We start from the raw sequence: 25,483 nt of genomic DNA, 5'->3' as shown, positions 1-25,483 counted from the left end.
TAATCTCTAGGTCCACTCAAGTGGCATTACTTCATTCTTTTTTATGGCAGTGTAGTATTCCATTATATATACAGCATGACGTTTTCAAGGTTCATCTGTGCTATAGCACAAAGCAGTATTGTACTCCCTTTTATTACATGCAAGATATCCTTTATAAAAAAAAAACTTTGCATGCAGAAATTTGTTCTGAATTGGGGTTGACCTCTCCAGTGAGTCCAACCCTGCCAGAGCCTGGTTCCTGGTGAACCAGCTTCAACATCCGACAGGAGCACTGTGGGACAGGAATCCTATTTAAGAAGAGACAGAGACCAGGTTGCTTTCCAGGTCACTGTCCCTGGAAATCTCAGAATTCTTTGGGAGGACAAGGGGTGGCTCTGTAGATGGCAGGCAAGGAATGGCATCTGCATCTGTAGTGGCTGAGGCTGATGGCACTCATTCCTCACTGTTTTTTTGTTCTTCTGCTGAGTTAGTTTTTGTTGTGGTTGTTTGTTTTTGGTTTTGTTTTTGTTCTTGTTGCACCTGCAGCATATGGAAGTTCCGGGGCTAGGAGTCAAATCAAAGCTGCAGCTGAGGCCTACACCACAGCCACAGCAACACTGGATCCGAGCTGTATCTGCAAACTATGCTGCAGGTTGTGGCAACACCAGATCCTTAACCCAATGAGTGAGGCCAGGGATCAAACATGAATCCTTACAATGTCGGTCCTTAACCCCTGAGCCACAGTGGGAACTCCCGAGTTTAGATTTTTAGATGGAAGCTTTTAACTAAAAAGCTCTTCTTTTCTACATCTGACACTCCAAAAGCCTCAGTTATGAAAAAGCTTGATTTTGCTGCCACCTGCTGTCCTTAAGCCTGTATGTGCTGTACTTATATATTAGGCCTCTTTTTTTCTTTTTCTTTTTTTTTTTCTTTTTCTTTTTAGGACTGCACCTGCAGCATGTGGAGGTTCCCACGCTAGGGGTCCAATTGGATCTACAGCTGCCGGCCTACACCACAGCCACAGCAATGCAGGATCTGAGCCACATCTGCGACCTACACCACAGCTCACGGGAATGCTGGATCCTTAACCCACTGAGAAAGGCCAGGGATCAAACCTGCAACCTCATGGTTCCTAGTCGGATTCGTTTCTGCTACCCCATGATGGGAACACCCCCTCCTCTCCATTTTTACAGGTTGATTGAAAGTGAAAGCTGCCGTCACGTTCTTTAACTAAAAGGTCTCTGGTTACAACCGGAATACCATATGCATTAAGAGTTCCAACTGTTTTGTTTCTAAATGAACAAATAAGATGAACGCTTTCAGGCTGCTCTTTATAAGCACTTTTTGCAAATAACACATTGTGGGTATAGAGAGTCTTCATTCCCAGTAAATGAAAAGCCAAATGAGTCTGTTATAGGGTCTACCTGAGCCCCCTTGCACATGCCCCTGTGGCACAGATGTCTAGGGTACCAGCTCCACACTGCGGATGCTCTAGAGCCAGTGTGGATTCCTTACTCTGAAAAGTCCTCCGATTTCTTGGTTTGGGTCAGTTTTATGTTTGTTTTGTTTTGTTTGGGGGGATTGGAAGGCAGCCATTCAAAATGCCCTTGGCCATTTATTCATTGAGCAACTCGAGCATGTAATATGATTTCAACAGCAAGCAGGCAAGGATGAGGTAGAAGGGTGACTGATTAGCTGGACCTCATGCATCAGGGCAAGTCTGGGATTAGTTCTTCTCATTCCAGTTGTGACTGTGCCAGCTGTTCAGGAAGTCATAGGAAGTTGAGATTCAAGTACTTCCCAGAGGAAAGTAAAGCAGTGTTTCCTAAACTAGTGGCTCACAATGCCTGACAGATTTGTCATGTTGTCCCTTCGGTTTCTATCCTTAAAATGGGATTGGTGGTTACTTTTAAAGTTCTGTAAAAGTAGCTCAATATTAAAAAAAAAAAAAACCAATCAAAAAATGGATCTAAATAGACATTTCTCCAAAGAAGACATACAGATGGCCAATAAGTACATGAAAAGATGCTCAACATTGCTGATTATTAGGGAAACACAAATTAAAACTACAATGGGGTACTACCTCACACAAGTCAAAATGGCCATTATCAAAAAATCTACAAACAATAAAAGCTGGAGAGGGCGTGGAGAAAAGGGAGCCCTCCTACACTGGTGGTAGGAATGTAAACTGGTGCAGCCACTGTGGAGAACAGTCTGGAGGTTCCTTAAAATTTTTTTTCAAAGTGGCATAGTGATTAACAAATCCGACTAAGAACCATGAGGTTTCGGGTTCGATCCCTGGCCTTGCTCAGCAGATTAAAGATCTGGCGTTGCAGTGAGCTGTGGTGTAGGCTGCAGACGCGGCTTGGATCCTGCATTGCTATGGCTCTGGTGTAGGCCAGTGGCTACAGCTCCGATTGGACCCCTAGCCTGGGAACCTCCATATGCCACGAGAATGGCCCAAGAAATGGCAAAAAGACAAAAAAAAAAAAAAAAAAAAAAAAAAAGGAATTCCCTTGTGGCTCAGCAGGTTAAGCATCCAGCATTGTCACTGCTGCAGCTTGCGTTGCTGATGTGGCATGGATTCAGTCCCTGGCCTGGGAACTTCTGCATGTGATGCGTGCAGCCAAAAAGAAAAAAACGAACACATGAAAACAGAGTTGCCATATGATCCAGCAATCCCACTCCTAGGCATCTATTTGGACAAGACTAAAACTCTTAATTCAAAAAGAATCATGCATCCCAGTGATCATAGCAGCACTATTTATAACAGCCAAGATATGGAAGCAACCTCCATGTCTATCAGCAGATGAATGGATAAAGAAGATGTGATACATATATACAATGGAATATTACTCAGCCATAAAAAGAATGAAATAATGTCATTTGCAGCAATGTGGATGGATCTGGAGATCATCATACTGAGTGAAGTTAAGTCAGACAAAGATAAATACATGAGTCACTTATATGTGGAATCTAAAAAATGATGCAAATGAACTTTACAAAACAGAAATAGACTCACAGACATAGAAAACAAACAGGTTACCAAAGGCGGGGTGGGAAAGGGATAAATTAGGAATTTGGGATTAACAGATACACACTACAGCATATAAAATAGATAAACAATAAGGACTACTGTATTCAATATCTTGTAATAACCTATAATGGAAAAGAATCTGAAAAAGTATGTATATATACACACACATATATATATAACTGAATCACTTTGCTCTACACCTGAAACTAACACAACATTGTAAATCAACTATAGTTCAATTAAAAGTTGTTTGTTTTGAAAAACAAGTCGGTAAAGTAACTGTTTCTTAAACGCAAAGTGAAAGAGTAAAACATCGTCTTGAATTTCAATGTCTATTTAGTAGGCAACTCCCAAATTAAACACTACAGAACATGTGTTTTTAAGACTTAATAGTTCACCATTTCTTTTCATGCAATTAATTTAAAGTAAATCGAAGACTCTGCATTATTTCATAGAGAAAAAGCGGGAAATTGTCTCAATGTTATAGTAAAGATTACAGTAAAATGAACATTATAATGGGATCATTGCACTAATTTAAACAAAATGTTTATATTTTAAATCATGTCGTTATTACATACTTGATGTAGTAGCATTTGTCATTCTTTTTAGCCACCTAGATGCTTTGAATACTCTTACCACACTTGGGAACTCTTCCATCTAGGGAGCCTTTCTTTTGAAAAGAGCCAAATTTTCCCGGCTTCCCATGCAGCCAGGGGGGGACATGACCTCCCATTGGCGCCTCCGCACGTGACGTCAGTGCGCAAGACAGTGTCGCAAAGATGAGGCTGTGGTGGAACTCATTCAGGCGGGATCGCAGATGTGGCCAAGAGACATCCACCTTCGAGGCCAAGTAGAGACAGAGGCTTGGCGCATAGTGTCCCTGCCCCGCTTTAGGCCCGTTCAGTGACAGGCACAGCGGCACCTGGATTGATTTCAGTTGCCCAGACTCTAAGCTTGGTTTTCTTGCTCTTTCTCCCTGAGATGACGCGAACCACCTAAGATTCTTTAATATAATGGTCTTTAAACGTTTTCATTTGTGGACTTCCAAAATAAATGTAATCAAGCTGGTTTTCTAAATGTTCGGGTCATTACATACTAGACTGCATTTTAGGAACATTTTGTTCTACATAAGTAAATGTTCCGTTGAGAGCGTAGTTTAATCTACTTTGCGGAAATGAATAGCAAAAGGAAAAGAAGGTACTGAGCTGCTGGTAAATGTAGCGCTTACAAAAGATATAGTAATTATTATTTTAAGTGCATTATTTACAGTTGAATTCACAATATACTTCCATTAGGTTAATCTAAATCCAATAAGTACATAATACAAATGGCTAAACCAGTGGAACAGTGGTTGATGAGAGACAGCAGGAGACTGTACCCTAGTAAAAACTGAATAAGGGTCTGTAATCTTTTGGCCAAAATGAATGAAATGCTTCTTCTACAAGTCTGAATGAGTGTTTCAGGAAATGTGGAGAGCCCCTCCTTCCTTTCAATATCTTTTTCTAACCTGAAGATCTAATGTTGATCTGTTGGAAACAAACACAGGACTTCTTCTCTTTGAAATCATGCAAAATTCTCAGCTGAAATATGGTTGAATGCAGGTATAGTTTTTTAGCACACTGCTATTTTCCACTGTAAATTTTACAAATTTCAATATCTTAATTCTAGGAAAGAATTAGAAAAAAGAAGAAAGAAGGGATGGAGGGAGGAAGGGATGGAAAGATGGAGGAAGGGAGGGAGAGGGGATAAGGTACAGTCTTGCCTTGCTACGAGTTTTTGCCTGGATTGAAATGTCTTTGTGAAACTCAATATCTTGAGCCTCTTTGCCTTGACCTCCCAGAACTCTTCCATAATAATAACGCATTCTTTAACAATAACCAGGTAAGAACACTGAACAAAATTTGCCATCACTCCTGCCCCTTCATTCTGTTATTTACATGAATTCAGGACACCCCAAAATACCTTGTTACTATACCATACTTCACCCTTACCAGAAATATGGATAACATAAGATAACAATAAGATAACAATATCTTGAATAAAGAAGGCTTCCCTAACTCTAATACATTGAATTGTCCATCACCATCCCGGAGTTTATTTCACTCCAGTGCAATGCACCGTGACTACGTTCAGTAAGAGTGCTAGTCATTCATTCACTCATTTATTCATTCATTCTTTTTTTTTTTTTTTTTGGTCCTTTTTTAGGGCCACACGCACGGCATATGGAGGTTCTCAGGCTACGGGTTGATTCAGAGCTGTAGCTGCTGGCCTATACCACAGTCATAGCAATGCCAGATCCAAACCGTGTCTGTGACCTACACCACAGCCACAGCAACACCAGATCCTTAACCCACTGATTGAGGCCAGGGATCGAACCTGCATCCTCATGGATACTAGTCGGATTTGTTTCCACTGAGCCATCATAGGAACTCCTTTTTAATTGTTATTTCCCCAAAAGAACTTCTATTCATTCATTCTGAACAAAATGGAGAATGGCATTTGCACAAGAGAAGGTGGAAAAGGTAAGCCAGTATGACATCTTGATTTCAAGCATGCTGTAAGGCAGATTAATTTTAAGAAAATGTATGTTTAGAACTTAGGAAATCGATCCTCTTAAAATCTATGACATGGATGGAGTTCCCGTTGTGGCGCAGTGGTTAATGAATCTGACCAGGAATGAGGTTGCAGGTTCCATCCCTAGTCTTGCTCAGTGGGTTAAGGAACCGGTGCTGCCGTGAGCTGTGGTGTGGGTCGCAGACACAGCTCGGATCCTGGGTTGCTGTGGCTCTGGTGTAGGCCGGTGGCTACAGCTCCAATTAGACCCCTAGCCTGGTAACCTCCCTATGCTGCGGGAGCGGCCCTAGAAAAGGCAAACACCCCCCCCCCCAAAATCTATTGCATGGAACCTGTTCTCCAAGGTTGGAAACTGAAAATCTATGTATGGAATCTCCATCTGCAGGTATAGAACCTGATCCTCCTATATGAAATCTAGACTTTCAGGCATTGATTTAGGTCTCCTAGGATTAATTTTACCTTTCTAAGCTTATAATCCTGATAACCTGCTGAATAGATAAGGGATTTGGATGTCTCAGCATGAACCTAGTTCTTTAAGCATGAAAACTTGCAAAACAGATATAAAATGTGTCCATTCAAGGAGTTCCCATCGTGGCACAGCAGAAATGAATCCAACTAGGAACCATGAGGTTGTGGGTTTGATCCCTGGCCTCTCTCAGTGGTTTAAGGAGCCAGCGTTGCCATGAGCTATGGTGTAGGTGGCAGATTTGGCTCAGATCCCACATTGCTGTGGCTGTGGCATAGGCTGGCAGCTGTAGCTCTGATTATACCCCTAGCCTGGGACCCTCCATATGCTGCCGGTGTAGCCCTAAAAATAAAAATAAAATAAAAAATAAAAAAATAAAAAAAATAAAAGGTGTCATTTCGCACATGGAACATGGCTTTCTAACCATGGAATTCAACTCTCCAAATGCAGAATTGCTCTCCAGGTAAAGATGTTACATAAAATATGTCACATTGGAGTGCCCGTCATGGCGCAGTGGTTAACGAATCCGACTAGGAACCATGAAGTTGCGGGTTCGATCCCTGGCCTTCCTCAGTGGGTTAAGGATCCAGCGTTGCTGTGAGATGTGGTGGATTTGGCGTTATTGTGGCTGTGGCGTAGGCCAGCAGCTATAGCTCCAATTCGACCCCTAGCCTGGGAACCTCCATATGCCGCAAGAGTGGCCCTAGAAAAGGCAAAAAGACACATAAAATATGACTTATGTGGAGTCGCAATATACAAGCATGGAAGCTGGTGTTCCTTGTGTGGAATATGACTTTGCAGAATGGCTCCTGCCTTACAAACATGGGTCCTGGCACCCCATATAGGGATCTCTATCTCCAAGGCTGGAATCTGAACTTAGAGGAATGGAATAGCACACAATGGGTGGAATCCCAATCTTCCAGTGTAGAACATGGCTTAAGAATAGTGGACCCTGGCACTTCAGACATTGAACCTGGTGTTTCAGTCATAGAAGTTGGCTGCCTAAGACATGGAGACTGGTCATCCAGGGTTGGAAGTTGGCACTCGATGTACAGAATCACAGTATCCCCAAATGGAACCTGGTGCTGTAATTGTGAAACTTGACATTCCGTGAAAGGAATCTCATCTCTAAGTATGGAATGGCCCCCGAAGCATGGAGCATAGCCCTTCATGTATGAAATCTGGAATTTCAAGTATGGAGTTCTATATTCTAGAGGTGAAGTCTACCTTGCCAGTCATATATTGTGGTGGTCCACAAGACCCAGTCCTACTTGAATCCTCCTCTAGGCATGAAACCTAAACATCTAAGCATGAATACTTGCCCTCCTGATATAGAGTGTGCCCTTTGACTCTGGAACATGGCTCTCCAACATAGATTCTGAATTCTAGCCACAAAGGCTCTCCAGGTGTGGGCCTGCCTCTAGTCATAAAATCTGGTACTCTAGGGTTGGAACCTTTACTTTTTTGCATGGATTCTGATGCTTTAGGCCTGGAATTAGGCATAAACAGTCATTTCATGGATGCTTATGTGAATTCTCTCTCCAGGCACAGAACCTGGCTCTTTGGTTGTGGGATCTGGGCTTCTCCACGTATTCTTTGGCCATTTGGAAATGAAATTGAACCTTCTGGGCATGACATGAGGATGAAATATCTCTCTCCAAGCTTGGGACTCTGCCTTCTGAGGCTGAAACCAGAAGCTCATGGAATGTCATCTAGCCTACCAAGGAGATAATTCAGGCTCATGGTGAAAGGATTTTTCCCAAGTTTAAACAATTGGTTTCTCTTGGCTTGGGTCCAGAATCCAGGTCTTCTGCTTTCCAGCTACTGTATAGAATGAGGTTTCACTTATCCCGCCTCTGTCACTAGTGGTGTAGTGAGAAGAAAGAGAACTAGCCAGAGTCTGACTCTGTCCTGTCTGCCTCTGCCACACTGGACCTCACCACCCTCAACTTCAGGCAGAGACAGAGCCAGACAAGATGGCTCCTGAGCCCAGCCCAGCCCTGGCATTCTGTTCTCTGCCTCTATTTTGTGCTTTTCTCTGTTAAGGGCCCCTTCTCCTTGTCCTCAGGCTGTGCAAAGCCCAATCAGTGTGAGGCAAACTGGGCCATCCGAGCAAGAAACAACCAGAAGATTAGCTTTGATCCTACCCTGACCCATCCTCCCTCCTGTGGTTTCCCCCATTATTTCAGCTGTTGCCCAAGGAAGATATTTTTTTTATCTGGTTGAAGTGTTCCATTCAGCCTAGAAAATCAAATGCCATTTGTAAAGATCTTGACTTTGGAAGTTGGCCTGGCAGCTGCCTGGGGCGCCTCACGATCCCCCTCTATTCAAAGGCCCGGCCTTGTTCTTCACTTTAAGCTCTCATCTGTGTCTCTTCTTTCTGTTTGGATGGCGTTGGTTGCCAGGGGCTCCGATCTAGCTGCCACCTGGGTCTGGGCAAAGGAGAGTCAGGGCTGGTAGACTAAGCCAGGGGTGGAGGAAATCTTTAGAGCATCTCCTGTCCTTTCAAACTTCCAGGGTAACCCCTTTGAACACTTTGCCCTCCAATATCTGAAGAAATAAACATCTAGAAAAATAAACATTTTGATTTTTCAGTTGTAGACCTTATCCATTTATTTCCAGCAATGGTAGAGGCATCTTTCATGCACCTATGTGGGCCCAGCTCCTCTCTTCTGTCTACCTACTATGGTCTTTAGGTTTTCATGACCCTGAAATCCTGTTGATTCTAGGACATGGAGGATGTCTGACTACATTTTTCTTCTCTGAGTTTCTACACTTGTTTCATTTTTCTTATTCTGTTTGCTTTGATCCTCAGCTCATTATTTATTTAGTGGAGTCACCACATAGAATCTTATTTTAAGGAGACCTTTTATTTATTTTTTTATTTTACAAAATTTTATTGAAGTAGAGTTGATTTACAAGGTTGTGATAATTTCTGCTGTACAACAAAGTGATTCAGTTATACACGTACACACAGCCATCCTTTTTCGGATTCCTTAGACCATCACAGAATATTGGATAGAGTTCCCTGTGCCATACAGCAGGTCCCCTTGGTCAATCATTTCATACAACATAGATTCTTTTTGTATGGGGCTCATTTGTTTTCTTTCTTTTTATTGAGGTATAGTTGATTTACAATGTTGTGTTTGTGTCAGATGTACAGCAAAGTGATTCAGTTATACACACACACACACACACACACACACTGTTTGAAAATTCTTTTCCCTTATAGGTTATGACAGGATATTGAATAGGTTTCCCTGTGCTATACAGTAAGTTCTTGCCATTCGTCTATTTTTTTTTTTTTTGTATTTTTAGGGTCACACCCACGGCATATGGAGGTTCCCAGAGGTCAAATCTGAGCTGTAGCCGCCGTCTTACACCACAGCCACAGCAATGCCAGATCTGAGCCATGTCTGCTACCTACACCAGCGCTCATGGCAACGCTGGATCCTTAACCCACTGATTGAGGCCAGGGATCGAACCCGCAGCCTCCTGGATGCTAGTCAGATTCATTTCCACTGAGCCATGGCAAGAATTCTGATCTATGTTATATATAGAAGCATGTATATGTTAATCCCAAACTCCCAATTTATCCCTCCCCCTCCTTCCACTTTGGTAACCCTAAGGTTTTTTTCTATGTCTGAATCTAGCTCTGTTTTGTAAAAAAATGTTCATTTGCATCATTTTTTCAATCAGATGATATGTCATATCCTCTCACCTCATTTCCTTTTTTCACCAAATCTTCACCATCTCACCTATTCTCTCTGGTGTCTGGACTCCTATGCAGAGTCCTCTATCAAAGAAACACTTTCAAGTATTTTTAAAACAAGGGTGGGGTGAGTGCCTACTGATTGCCAGGGCTCCTTCAGTGAGTTCAGTAAATCCTAACCGTTTCTTTCCATAACCCTGCATTGATTCTCGTTTGTGACAGGCACTGACAATATAGAGATAAATACAGCACAGTCCAGTAGTGACTCCATCTCATTCCCTTGCCTGGGGTAGGATATCTCTTGTTCCCAGCACCTGGTCCAGTACCCTCAACAAGTGCTTACTTAGTACCTGATTGGGACCCATTTATCAGGCCCATCTTCTCTCATCTCACCTCAATTATGCTTCCTCTAGGTCCCAGACATGGTGTTCTAAGCTGCACCCCTGGCACAAAATCCTTCCTCAGAGAGCTGCCCCCAAGGTTGGCAGAGTGCTGGGGACTAGGATGGGACATCAAATGAGACACTGGGCATCCATCCCATCTCTCAATCTGCCAAGCCTGAGGCAGTCCCCTACTCCAATGAGCCTGTTTCCCTGACTATAAATCTGAGAAACAAGGGCTACCTTCTCTCTTCCCTGCATACAGTTTAGGACAAGGTGAAAGCTCTTGGCCATGCAAGGTGGCACGAGGTATCCTCATTTACTCTTTTTTTTTTTTTTTTTGTCTTTTATCTTTTTAGGGCCGCACCACGGCATATGGAGGTTCCCAAGCTAGGGGTCAAACTGGAGCTGTAGCTGCCAGCCTTTGCCAGAGCCACAGCAATGGGCGATCCGAGCTGTGTCTGCGAGCTACATCACAACTCATAGCAATGCTGGATCCTTAACCCACTGAGCGAGGCCAGGGATTGAACTGGTAACCTCATGGTTCCTAGTCCAATTCGTTTCCACTGTGGCACGATGGGAACTCCATTCATTTACTCTTTAGGAGGATTCGTTTCAGCTCAAATGTATTCTGCAATTATTTTCCAGTAACAAAGAACTGATGTGTGCCTCAACAGACAGTTCTCTTCTCTTGCCCTGAGCATGTCAGCATCTGCTTCCTCAGGACAGGCCTTTCCAAAGATTGTTCCTGCTGCTACACTCCTGCCTTGGGGTCTCTGGTTACCTGACAGAACCATTTAATCCAACCCTCCATCCAGGCAATAGATTAAAACTCCCCACATAATACAAAGGCCTGCTGCAGATGGCTGTGCACCTGGGACTCCCGGGTTCCTGGGCCACAGGACCTGGCTCTGGATGTCCCTGCTTGGCCAGCAGCCTTGGAACCTCCAGCTCATCTCACAGGGAACTGCAAAGCTGGCCCCTCATTAGAACAATGTCCAGCCCAAGTCTACTCCGAGAAGAGGTAGAGGTGTTAAACTGATGTGTGTAACTTAATATCAGTGAATTAGCCCACGCAGGGTGCAAATGAGATGCAAACTCAGGCACCTCGACCAGAGTGATCAGCATCCTCTCTCAGCCCAGCTGGCTCCTGACTTTTTTTTTTTTTTTTTTTTTTTGGCTTTTTGCCTTTTCTAGGGCTGCTCCTGCAGCATATGGAGGTTTCCAGGCTAGGAGTCCAATCAGAGCTGTAGCTACCGCCCTACACCAGGGCCACAGCAACGCGGGATCCAAGCCGTGTCTGCAACCTACACTATAGCTCACAGCAATGCTGGATCCTTAACCCGCTGAGCAAGGCCAGGGATCGAACCCAAAACCTTATGGTTCCTAGTTGGATTCGTTAACCACTGCACCACGACAGGAACTCCGCTCCTGACTTTTCAATTGCAGCTTCAACGTCACCTTTGTGGCAGCCTCAGTGACTGCTCTGTCCAAGACAGTTCCCTCCGTGTGCCCTTGGTCCCTCTTGCACCGGGTTCCCTACTCTTATTCACCGATTTATTTTTAAATGCACATTATTTTTATTTACTTGTTTATGCGATGTTTCCCCCTAAAGAGTAAGTTCCTGGTGGTGGTGGGGATTATGTCTATTTCAGCCAACCAGCCTCTGACACAGTACATCACATAGTAGTTGCTTTACAAATCCCTGTTGAATGTCAAATAAATGAGTCAGAAAATGAATGCAGGTCAGAGCACTTCAGGGGTAGTGGACACTTTTACAGCCATGGACTCAAACTTTGTTGCCTATTAGGATCATCAGAGTGGGGATCCGAACTCTCCAGAGCCATTAAATCAGCACATCTGGGAGTGAGACCCAAGCACAAGGATGATTTATAAAATCCTCAGGATGTCAGCGCGTAGCTAAGACGCCAGTGTCTTAGAACAGAAGCTCTTCAATGTCGTCCCTGACCATCAGCATCAGCACCTCCTGGGACTTGGTAGAGATGCAGGTTCTCAGGTCCTGCTCAGACCTACTGAATGGGAAACGCTGGTGGTAGAGCCTCGCAACCTGCATTCACTGCACCCTTCAGGTGATTCTGATTCAGGCTCATGCTTGACAGCCTCTGCTTTAAAAAGGGTTGTGTTCTCTCCACTCTTCTCATCTGGTCTATTTTTGTTGGCATCACCACTAGGAAAATGGGATGACCTTTAGTAGGGTGGCCGCCATCCCAGTTTATGGGAGACTGTCCCAGATTTACTGGAAATCCTCAGTTCTGGCAACTAGTACAAGGGGTCCCCGTCTCTTTAGAACTCTTCCAACTCAAACACCAGATCCACCAGAGAAGTCAGATACCGTGTGCTATGTGCATGAGTGGCCTTTAAAATGTTAATTTGATCCAATATCCAGGCGAAGGCTTCCTACTTCCTGGGGGTAGATGTGAGGCTGTCAGATACACCTGGTCTCCATGACGCCCAGAAAGTAAACATTGCTGGGCCTTGCGAAAAATCACCTTGCTGTGGCCCTTACGTGGATTCTTTGGCTTTGTTTTTCAAAGGGAGGCACCAAGGCAGTTAAGATATTCTTAGAGACCCACTGTCACCTTCCTAATCACATACATGGTTTGGAAGAAAGTGAAAATAGAACTTTCCGTCCAGTTCTTTTCCAGGCAACAAAACGATGGCATCATTTGCAGGTTGCCAAGGCCTCATCAGAGAGCGTCAGGGTCCTTCTTTTTTTTTTTTTGAAATGTATTTACTTTTGTATTTTCCAGTTAGCTGGGTATGATTTTTTAAAAGCCCAGAAATTTTGCTACGGGTTAAAATCACAAACTCTATTGGGAGCTTGGGATTGGCCTATGCACACAGTGGTATATGCAATGGATGGTCAGTGGGGACCTGATGTGTAGCACAGGAAATTCTACTCAATAGTCTGTGATAACCTACATGGGAAAAGAATCTGAAAAAGAATGGATGCGTGTATATGTATAATGGAGTCACTTTACTGTACAGCAGAAATTAACACCACAATGTAAATCAACTATACTTCAATAAAATGTTAAAAAATGGAAAAAAATTTACAAACTCAGATCATCATCTACTCCAGATTTTTTTTTTTTTGTCTTTTATCTTTTTATGGCCATGTCCGTGGCATATGGAGGTTCCCAGGCTAGGGGTCGAATTGGAGCCTATGCCACAGCCACAGAAATGTCAGATCCGAGCTGCATCTGCCACCTGCCGAATCTCCCTGCCCGCACCCTGCTCCCACTATCCCACAACTAGGAAGTTACCCCTTTGGTTTAAAGCAGTTGCAGCGCCATCTCTTTAAAAATATGAGAGAAGTAACGCCTTGTGAAAATTATTTTCAAATTTTTTTTTCTTAACGGAAATCTATTTTTGTTCCTGGTCTCTGAGACATTTGTGCAGAATTCTGAGGCTACTGGGAACACTGCCTAAAAAAAGCGTTGCTGCTGACAAACCAACTCTGCAAGCTCATTATTGAGACAATTGGGGAAATTTGAATACCGATTGAGTATTAAATATTGTTCATTTTGTTAGGTGTCATAATAGTATGGTGGTTATGTGAGAAAATGTCCTTATTTTTTAAAGCCTCATATTCCGTGATGTCTGGAATTGGCATTAAAAAGAAGCCAATGTGGCAAAATGAAAAATAATGTTAAATCAAGGTGGTGGGTATATGGGTTCATTGGAATATTCTTACTGACAAAGGCAAAAGCAATGCTTAATGCCATAGGAATCATAAGCATTGTTATAGGAACAGGTCTATCAGGGCAATTGTCCTCTGAGATCCTAGTGGGGCTGCGGGGCTGCTGCATCTTTGATATTCACTCACTACCCACAGGGGGCTGACAGGATGCCAAACTAGACTGAAACATGAAGGATGTATGCTTTTTTTTTTTTTTTTTTTGCTTTCTTTCTTTTGTTTTTTTTAAGGGCCGCTCCCGCGGCATATGGAGGTTCCCAGGCTAGGGGTCTAATCCGAGCCGTAGCTGATGGCCTAAGCCAAGTCACAGCAATGCCAGATCTGAGCCGCATCTGCGACCTACACCACAGCTCATAGGAATGCTGGATCCTTAACCCACTGAGCAAGGCCAGGGATCGAACCTACAACCTCATGGTTCCTAATCGGATTCATTTCTGCTGTGCCACGACGGGAACTCCGGGACAGCACTTTTTAACATTATGGGCAGGGCATCCGCCTTAGTCCTGGGCCCCCCAGGCCTGTCTTCTCTGAGGAGGCAGGATCCCCTCGGTGCCCTGCTCTTACCTGGTACCTGCTGCCTCAGAAGAAAACTGAGCTGATCAGTGTGTTCTTTCCTTCTTCCCCCACCTCTTCTCCCTCTCCCGGGTATCCAGGGATCCCAGGAGCGCACGTCTCATTACCAGGAAGCTGAGAGATGCCTTCTGGGGCGATGCTGCCCTTTCACTTCAGAGCCCCACCTTAGACGGCTCCCTGGCCAAATGCCAGCACTGCTCTCACTGTGCCTCACTCTGCCCTCTGCCATGCCAGCCCAAGAGGCAGAGTTGTAGAATCTGAGAGAGAAGGGATTGCTGAAGTCAAGAAGTAGAGCCTCCCAAGCTGAGCCAGCATCCCCCTACGTGTCTCTGATGAGGTGGGGAGGGGGGCATCACTTGGCTTCTGCTAAAATGTTTCTGTTTGCAGTTCTTCCCAAAAGGAGTTCCCATTGTGGCTCAGTGGGTTAAGAACCCGACTAGTATCCATGAGAATGCGGATTTGCTCCCTGGCCTCGATCAGTGGGTTAAGGATCCGGCATTGCTGTGAGCTGTGGTGTATGTTGCAGATGAAGCTTGGATCCCGAATTGCTGTGACTGTGGCATAGGCCAGCAGCTGCAGCTCCTATTTGACACCAGTCCTGGGAACTTCTATGTGCTGCAGGTGTGGTGGAAGGAAGGAAGGAAGGAAGGAAGGAAGGAAGGGAGGGAGGGAGGGAGGAGGAAGGACGAAAGAAATTCTTCCCGCAAACATTTATAGAATGTTCCTCTGTGTCAGGTATAGCGCGAGGCACAAATCACGATCAGAGACCAGTAACATCTCCCAGGGCCAGTGAGAGCTCAGGAACAAAATAAACCAAGAAAATCCTGCAGCCCAGGAAACTTAGATCCACCAGTCTCCTGACCGCAGCCCCTGGAACAGGATGGGCCCATCTCCCCCAAGCAGTGACAAGGAAGGTGGCCGGCTGGCAGAGGACTCTGTTGCTTGTGAGCTGCCGCTCCTCAGTATTCTGGTCCTTAATTTGCACAGCTAGGAGCTCAGTTTTATTAATCCAGATCTGGGGGAACAGGCCTGTCCTAACCACGGCTCACAAGAAACATGCGTTCCAGAAGGCTGATCTAAGGTGAGCCTGAGCATGGTTGTCCAGAGACCAGAATATTCACACTTGCTGTCAAGATACACCTTCCCCGAATGGGATGTACAACTAGAAGGCCTCCTGGGAGCACAAAAGGGAGTGGCTGTGAGGGAGCTTTTACTCAGGCTGTAGGGGAGGCCAAGGAAAAGCCCTTTGGACGTTTTTACACCTACAGTATACTTGAGTGGGCTCTTATCATGATGTGCTTCTCTCTACACTTACTTTTTTATTTTTTATTTGTTTGCTTTTTATGGCCACATCCAAGGCACATGGAGGTTCCAGGCTGGGGTCCAATCAGAGTTACAGCTGCCGACCTAAGCCACAGCCATAGCAACTCGGGATCCGAGCCTCGTCTGCAATCTACACCATAGCTCATGGCAATGCTGGATCCTTAACCCACTGATCGAGGCAAGGGAGCGAACCCGCATCCCCATGGATCCTAGACGGGTTCCTTAACCGCTGAGCCACAAAGGGAACTCCTCTACACCTCTTCTTTTGTTAACTACAGAACACCATCTCAGAAGATTACAACTTTCCAGAGTTCCCATCGTGGCTCAGCGGAAATGAATCTGTCTAGCATCCATGAAGATGTAGGTTCGATCCCTGGTCTTGATCAGTGAGTTAAGGATCTAGCATTACCGTGAGCTGTCGAAGACACCGCTCAGATCTGGTGTTGTTGTGGCCGTGGCATAGGCCAGCAGCAACAGCTCTGATTAGACCCCTAGCCCAGGAACCTCCATATGCCTTGAGTATGGCCCTAAAAGACCAAAAAAAAAAAAAAAAAAAAAAAGAAAAAAGAAAAATTAAATATTGGAAACCAATTCAAAGTTTTAAAAACATGCTCCTCTAAACAAACAAAACATGTCAGGACCAGACTCAGTCAGTCCGTTGATTCGAAGTCACAACTTCTGCTTTATATGTTTAAAGGATCCCATGATAAAATGTTTTAGAAAATGCTGGTTTAGAAAAATAAAGTAGGCAGGAAGAAAGAGCAGGTTTTTGTTGTTTTTTTTTTTTTTAACTGTAGAACTTCTTATGGCCCATAAGATACGGATGTGTTTGGATCTCCAAATCAGGCTCTTGGCCTCACACAGACAAAGCATCCCTGGGGGGTCTAAAGAGGCCAGTGTGTCCACTTCCAGTGAACCATTTGGCTTTATTTTAGCCAGTGGCATTTTCTGGCCCTTTCTCTCCAGTCAAGGGGTGCAGCCTTCTGGGGTCTCAGGTTCCCGTGTACCCCATGCTGGTAACAATGGAGCAGAACCACAAAAATAGGCTGTTCCCACTCTGGAGGGGAACCGCTCACTTATCCCATCCAGCTCACTGATCTAGAGTCTAGAACTGTGTGGGCCGAGTGCAACTTGATCCAGAAACTGTAGTTCCTCTGCCCTGTCAGTTTCACCTCCTACAAGGATCTCCTTCCTTACTTTTCTTTCATGGTCACAGCTTGTGTGGAATCCCACGCAAATCTCACCACCACCAACCCCTTCCAATGTACCCCTGACTTATTTCTTCCCATCTCACCTCCCTAGCTGGTTCTGATATCCTCATAGAAAGACCAAGCCCTTATCTAAGCAGAAGCACCAAAAAGATTAAGAAAGGGCAGCTCTAGTGAATTTCTTCAAGATACTGCAATTGGAGACTCTAGAAAGCTTTTTCAATTGCAGCCTCCGTAGGCGTCTTCAGTGTTGTTTTATTTTGAATTATACTTAGTAAAGAAAACTATCCTCTTTCCAGTGCTCAGAACTTCTGCTTGCATAAAGGGAATCTGTTTTTTTTTTTTCCACACACATTCATGCTTTTTATTTGTTTGTCATCTATAGCCTTCCAGCTTCCCCAAAGAATTGGTGCCTGCCTGCAATAAAAAAAAAAAAAAAAATCGATGACGTGGGTTGACATGTGGCATCTGTCTCTCCTTTTCAGAAGCTCCAGCCCTTATCTCACTCTAGGCCGGCTGCCAACACCTCTGAACAGATTTCCAGCTCCAGCTTCCCAATCAAGTCATCCTGCTGCCAAAGTAATCTTTCTAAAACCTGCAGGGATTATATCCCTTCCGGCTTTCTTCAGCATCTCACCGATATTGTCAGGTGTCTAAAGGCATAAACTATGCTCCTTTATATTTCCTATGTTGTAGTGATTCTCAAACTTTGGTGGGGAACTGGGAACTATATCTAGTTGCTTATGATGGAGCATGATGGGAGAAAACGTGACTGGGTCACCTTGCTGTACAGTAGGAAATTGACAGAACATTGTAAACCAGCTATAATGGAAAAAATAAAAATCATTTAAAAGTACAGTAAGGATTGCATCATTAAAAAAAAGGCAACTTATTTAAAATGTGACTCCCTGATTCTTACCACCAAAGACTGATCTGGTAGGACGAGGGTGAGCTCAGGAATCTGCCTTTTGTTTCCATACAAGGACTCCCAGGAGACTGCGAAGGGGTCTATAGACTGCAGATTGGAAGCATTATCTTTTAAATCTGATAGGGACCTAAAAAATGATAAACATTGTATTTAGTTGTTCTTGAATCAATTCACATCTATTTCATCTTCCCTGAAAAGACTTCATTCCCCATTTCCTTCACCCCAGCCTGTTAGAAGGTCAATTGACTAGTTTCACATTGAAATGATTTTCTAAAATATTCAGAGGAGAAAGGAGCTTATAAATGGCTTTCGCTACACACTGGGGGATTATCAACATGATAGTTTGGAGGCAAAGGCCTATTGATGATGTCTGGGGATAACCCAGATGCTCAGGTCCCTGAAAAATGTCTTTTCCGGAGTTCCCGTTGTGGCTCAACGGAAATGAATACAACAAGCATCCATAAGGTCGCAGGTTCGGTCCCTGGCCTCAATCAGTGGGTTAAGGATCTGGTGTTGCTGTGGCTGTGGCGTAGGCCAGTGGCTACAGCTCTGATTAGACCCCTAGCCTGGGAACTTCTATGTACCATGGGTGCAGCTCTAAAAAGACAACAAAACAAAACAAAACAAAACTTTTCCATCTCTGTGGACACACATCGTCACTTACCTCTCCACAGCAGACGGCTAAAGGAAGCTACAGCTAGGAGTTCCCGTCGTGGCTCAGTGGTTAATGAATCCGACTAGGAACCATGAGGTTGTGGGTTTGATCCCTGGCCTTGCTCAGGGGGTTAAGGACCCGGCGTTGCCGTGAGCTGTGTTGTAGGTTGCAGACGCAGCTCGGATCCTGTGTTGCTGTGGCTGTGGCGTAGGCCGGTGGCTACAGCTCCAATTTGCCCCCTAGCCTGGAAACCTCCATATGCCGTGGGAGCAGCTCCAGAAAAGGCAAAAAGACAAAAATTAAAAAAAAATAAAAAATAAAAATAAAAGAAGCTACAGCTAATGGAAATATATTTTAATTTCCAAACTGCATACTCATTCTCTAAAAAGAGAACAGGGAGCCAGAGCCAGGAGGAGCAGCAGAGAACAGCAGCAGCATCAAAAAATAATATGATGTGCCTTTCATTGAACTTACTGTGTCCTAAGCCCCACCAGGCCCCGTGCACACATAACCGCTAATCTTCACAATAACCCACAAGTAAGTATCAAGTGCCCCCGTTTTGTACATAAGGAAACTGTTTGCTTACCTCCTATGACATCACCGTGACTCAAGTAAGGGCAGCTGGGAAAAAAACAGGGCATGAAAAGAGAACCACCTATTCCGGAGTCAACCCGTGGGTACATTGTTCCAGAAGAGCACAGGGGAAGGGGAAAAGGCCTAAAGAGGGAAGAAAACTCTCTCTAAAGGCTCTTCCTAAAGGCACAGGAAATAACCCCGCTGACCCCAAGTGCTCCCAGGCTGACTTTCCCTTATGTGGGGATCCATACTCCCAAACAGGCCTCGAAGTGCTTGACCAGGCACAGATGAGTTATTAAAGGTAACTGACACTTTTGGGGCACAGATTCCATTTAATTGATCAAGATCACACACCTCAAAAAACCAAGGAGTTTCCATTGTGGCTCAGTGGGTTAAGAAGCCCACATAGTGTCCATGAGGATGTGGGTTTGATCCCTGGCCTTGCTGGGTTAAGGGATCCAGTGTTGCTACAAGTTGCAGCAGCGTTTGCAGATGTGGCTCGGATCTGGTGTTGCTGCGGCTGAGGTGTAGCCTGGCAACTACAGTTCTGATTCGATCCCTAGTGCCTGGGAACTTCCATATGTAGCCCTAAAGAGCAAAAAAAAAAAAAAAAAAAAAAAAAGGAAAAAAAGGGCAAATTATATACTACACAAGTTATTATACTATTCTCTCTACCTCTGTGACTATTATGAAATGTCTACAACAAAGTCGAGAAGCAAAATGAGGCAGCATTACCTGGTGGGGATAATTCATTTACTTGTTTGTACCCATTAAATTCTGCATTAACATTCAATAAAAGCTTATTGACCTTCTAGGACAGGTCAAGCCCTACGTTGGCTTTATCAGCTTCAGTGCTAAAACTTATGCCTTAAGGCAATGGATCAAAATCTCTGTGGGTGGGGCCTGGGAGTTGTACAATTTGTTCAGGAGATTTGCCTGTGTAGCCAGAGTGGAGACCCAGTGTCCTGAGGGACTGATGGAGAAAAGAGCCTGTGGACAGACTTGGGTCCTGGTCAGGCCATCACCTTCAATATCTATGTGGTGCTGAGAACCTCACTTGCGTCTTTGGCTTTCACGTTGGATTTCCTTCTGAAGAGGAAAGAATGGGACTGGATGGTCTCTGGGATCCTTTTCATCACTCCTCAGCCTTGTGATCTCAACCAAAATAAAAGTCCCTTTCAACTCCAACGTTCTGGGACTTCACAAGATACTATGTGGTGGAGACGTTGGAAGAGTCCCTGAAATGTGCGCGGGTTCAGCTAACCGTCTTGTCCTCCATACCAACTCCTTTTACCCACTGGCTTTCCATCAGTCTCAGGGTTAAACCAACCTAACAGAAGATGGTGGTAACACCAAGCCTGTAAAAGATGCATTAGTCCCCATTACGGCCCATCTTCTCCAGACCACATCCTCCATCTAGATATTTATGGGACAGTGAATCAACGGTTACCCAGGGAGGCAGAAAGGCCAGTGCCTGGTGGATGATATGTGTGGCAACAAGGCACCAGGCATCCCTATGACGTGCCAGCTCTGGCAAGTAACTCAGCAGGGTCAGAGTGCTCTGAGCCCAACCAAGAAGAGGGCTCTGCAAGCCGGGATCCCAGTTACTGCAGGAGAAAAATGCCCTTTCAACTTTCTTCTGCCCAGATCATGGTGTAACACCAGAGGGACAAATATTCTTCATCCTCACTGGCCAATAATAATGGATTTTGAGTGTACCCTTTTGGCCAAAATGGAAGATTAGTAAAAGAATAGTTTTTTTTTTTTTTTTTCTCTCTCTTTTTGAGCTGTACCTGTGGTATATGGAGTTCCCAGGCCAGGGATCGAATCCAAGCCACAGCTGTGATCTATGCTACAGTGGCAGTGATGCTGGATCTTTAACCCACTGCACCAGGCCACGGACCAAACCCGCTCCTCCACAGAGACAACATCAGATCACTAACCCACCGTGCCGCAGCAGGAACTCCAAGAGAAGAGTTATTGATAAATATACAAATAAACTTTATTTTTCAGAGTAGGTCTATTCCTAAAAACATTACGTTAAAGGTGAACATATGAAAGCAGAATGCTTCTTTCTCCTTTCATTGAAGTGATCGCTAACAATTTCGATTTTTTTTTTTTTTTTGTCTTTTTTTGCTATTTCTTTGGGCCGCTCCTGCGGCATATGGAGGTTCCCAGGCTAGGGGTCGAATTGGAGCTGTAGCCACTGGCCTACGCCAGAGCCACAGCAACGTGGGATCCGAGCCGCGTCTGCAACCTACACCACAGCTCACGGCAACGCCGGATCGTTAACCCACTGAGCAAGGGCAGGGACCGAACCCGCAACCTCATGGTTCCTAGTCGGATTCGTTAACCACTGCGCCACAACGGGAACTCCTCAATTTCGATTTTGATTTCTCTGCATCTTATTGCACTGGTTAGTAATGTAGCAACCAACATTTAAATCCATGGAATCAAATCATTTTTTAAAGGATCAAGTTATGTGAGGATTAATTATGCCTCGCTTCAAGTTTCAGACATTTTGGGTGAGAGGCTTCACAATTGTTACTTCCTAAAGAGTCAATTTTCAGTTCATACAAAGTCAGTCTCAGATGGAGACTCACAAGTCACTATTCTCATTAGTCTGTGGGGAAGATGTGAGTACAGGAAATATGCATGTGGGCAGTGGGCTGTGTTGAAAGGGCTCAGGAGGAAGATCAATGTATAATGCTTGGAATGAAAACGAAGCAGTAACAGTATATTTTTAAATTTAGAAATAAGGAGTTCCCGTCGTGGCTCAGTGGTTAACGAATCCTACCAGGAACCATGAGGTTGCGGGTTCGATCCCTGGCCTTGCTCAGTGGGTTAAAGATCCGGCGTTGCCGTGAGCTATGGTGTAGGTTGCAGACGCAGCTCGGATCCTGCGTTGCTGTGGCTCTGGTGTAGGCGGGCGGCTACAGCTCTGATTAGATCCCTAGCCTGGGAACCTCCATATGCCACGGGAGCGGCCCAAGAAATAGCAAAAAAGACAAAAAAAAAAAAAAAAAAGAAAAAAGAAATAAGGTGGTTAATAGCAACTAAACATACTGTATGAGTTAAAAAATGGTTGCCTCTGTCAAGAAATACCATACATCAGTGACAAAATGGGAAAAGATATCTGCAAGTTAAATGTAGGACAAGGGATAATTACCAGTATATAGACTTTCCAAAAGAGAGAATTAAAAGGTCAACAATATCAATAATTTTTTTTTTGTCTTTTGTCTTTTTAGGGCCACACCCACAGTATATGGAGGAGGTTCCCAGGCGAGGGGTCTAATAGGAGCTGTAGCTGCCGGCCTACACCACAGCCACAGCAACGCCAGATCCGAGCCACATCTGCAACCTACGCCACAGCTCATGGCAATGCTGGATCCCCAACCCCCTGAGTGAGGCCAGGGATGGAACCCGTAACCTCATGGTTCCTAGTCGGATTCATTTCCACTGTGCCACGATGGGAACTCCCAATAATTTTTGAAAAAAAAAAAAGAAATACGAGTGGATCTTAACATTAAGATGTTCAGCCTCACTCAGTTAAAAAGCAGGCAAAGGAGTTGCCATCATGGTTCAGCGGTAAGGAACCCAACTAGTATCCAGGACAGGACTTTGATCCCTGGCCTCATTCAGTGGGTTAGGGATCTGGCATTGCCGTGAGCTGTGGTGTAGGTTGCAGAGGTGGCTGGGATCCTACGTTGCTGTGGGTGTGGTGTAGGCTGGGAGCTGCAGCTCTCATTTGACCCGTAGGCTGGGAACTTCCATTTGCCAGACCTGCATCCCTTAAAAAAAAGACTAAAAAAAAAAAAAAAAAAGCAGGCAAATTAAGACTATACTGAGAATACTATTTTTAACTTAGATTGGTAAAAATCCAAAATTTAAGAATACACTCTTGGTGGAGTTCCCTGGTGGCTCAGCAGGTTAAGGATATAGCATTGTCACTGCTGTGGCTCTAGTTACAGCTGTGGTGTGGGTTCAGTCCCTGGTCTGGGAATTTTTCTATGCCATGGGTGCAGCCAATAAAAAGAATACATGTTGGCAAGACTACGGGCAGACAGGTTCTATTATACATCTCTAGTAGGAATGCAAGTTGGTTCAATCCCTACAGGAGAGAATTTGGTAAAATAGCAGAATTTTTATACGGATACTTTAAAACCCAGCAATCTCATTTCTAGGCATCTACCACAAAGATATACTAGCAAAATATTGGGAAAAAATAAGGCAATTTATTGCAGCACTATTTTTCTTTTTTTTGTCTTTTTATGGCCATACCCATGGCATATGGAGGTTCCCAGGCTAGGGGTCTAATTGGAGCTGTACTAGACAGCCACAGCAATGCCAGATCCGAGCCACATCTGTGACCTACACCACAGCTCATGGCAATGCCTGATCCTTAACCCACTGAGTGAGGCCAGGAATTGAACCTGAAGCCCCATGGTTCCTCATCAGACTCATTTCCACTCCTCCACGAGGGGAACTCCTGCAGCACTATTTTTAACAGCAAGATGGGATACAAGCAAAGTAGAAACCACCAAAGTAGAAACAAACCAGATGCCCATCGGCTGATGAATGGATGAAAAAAAAAAAAGTGGTATATTCATACAATAGAATATTATTCAGTCATAAAGGGAAACAGAGAATTGATACCTACAAGGTTCATGGATGAACCTTGAAAGTATTAGGCTGAGAGAGAGAAGCCAGACACAAAAGCCACATGTTGTATGATTTCACTTACCTAAAATGTCCAGAATGGGAAAATCCATAGACAGGAAAAAAAAGCAGATGGTGGCTGTGCAGGACTGAGAGGGAGGGGAGATGGGATATGACTGTTGTTGGGTTTAGGGTCTCTTTGGGGGATGATGAAAATATTCTGCAATTAGATATTAGTGATGATTGTACAACTTTCTGACTACACTAAAAGCCACAAACTGTACACTTCAAAAGGGTGCTTTTTATGGTATATAAATATATGTATCTATAAAAAAGATATGTACATTAAAATGTTTAATATTTATTGTCAAATGAACAACACAAACACACATGGACTCAAGTGCCAACTTAAGCTCCCACTGACCAAAAATGGAAAAATCAAAATAATTTTGAGCATCCAATTAAAAAAAATGAGCATTAAAATAATAACTATAGGTGATTGTAACACATCAAATATATTTAAATCGATAATTTAAATAATTCCATGGGATTAATTCATTATTTTGAAAATTATTAATAACGGAACAGTACTAAACACCCATTTTATCTTTTTTTTTTCCTTTCTTTTTCATCTGCACCTTCAGCATACGGATATTCACGGGCCAGGGATTGAATCTGAGTCCCACCAGCAACCTATGCTGCCCACTGCACCAGACAGGGGATCAAACTCTGCCTTCTCAGAGAAAAGCTGGATCATTAACCCACTGTGCCATTGCAGGAACTCCTCTTTCTGAATCTGCTGTGCAAACTGTACCTCAGGGTGACCAAATAGTTGATGAGGAGACGATTCTCTTTATAGAATTATTTGAATTAATAAGCAATGAAGGAATGGTAGAATTAGAATATAACAATTTTGCAAACCTGATGAATTAATGGATCTAAGCAATGGATATATCAATGGCTGCTGACATCATAAAAAGATAGACAATCAGACATTATTTATCCGTGATGGAAGCATCCAATAATACCTACGAAGTACTCTAACGGAAACAAAGAAACAAACAAAAAAACTAACCAGAATCTTATCAGCCCTCATTAAACAGGGGAATTTATTAAACAACTTCACAGGGATGCAAGTCTCAAAATATAGATAATGGGAAACTCTACAGGATAAAGCAGTCTTGGTCTTTAACAACAAAAACAAAATTACAAGGAACAAAGGAAACAAAAAAATGGAGGTGGAAGCTATAAAAAACAGACTTAAGTGATACATTAACCAAACACCAATGTATGAACCTTTTTTGAATATGGACACAGACAACCTGTTAAACATTTTTAAGACAATAAAACATTTTTATTAGATAATCAAGGAATTGTGAAAGCTGACTGAATATTTGATGCTGTTAGTGAATTACTAATAGTTTGGGGGATTATATTATAGCTATATTTAAGAGCCTCATTTTTTTGAAAATATATCTGATGTATTTAGTGATGAAATGGTATTATGTCTGACATTTGCATCAAAATAGTTTTGGGGTAGAGGGCAAGTGAACGACGAAGTAGATAAAACAAGACTGGCTATCTAGGAGTTCCCGTCGTGGCTCACTGTAAAGGAATCCAACTAGGAACCATGAGGTTGCGGGTTCGATCTCTGGCCTTTCTCAGTGGATTAAGGAGTGGCGGTGTTGCTGT

Source organism: Sus scrofa, chromosome 9, assembly GCF_000003025.6.
Source record: "Sus scrofa isolate TJ Tabasco breed Duroc chromosome 9, Sscrofa11.1, whole genome shotgun sequence".
In the NCBI taxonomy this organism is placed as follows: Eukaryota; Metazoa; Chordata; class Mammalia; order Artiodactyla; family Suidae; genus Sus; species Sus scrofa.
The sequence above is the reverse complement of the archived record's forward strand: the minus strand, read 5'-3'. Positions refer to the sequence as shown.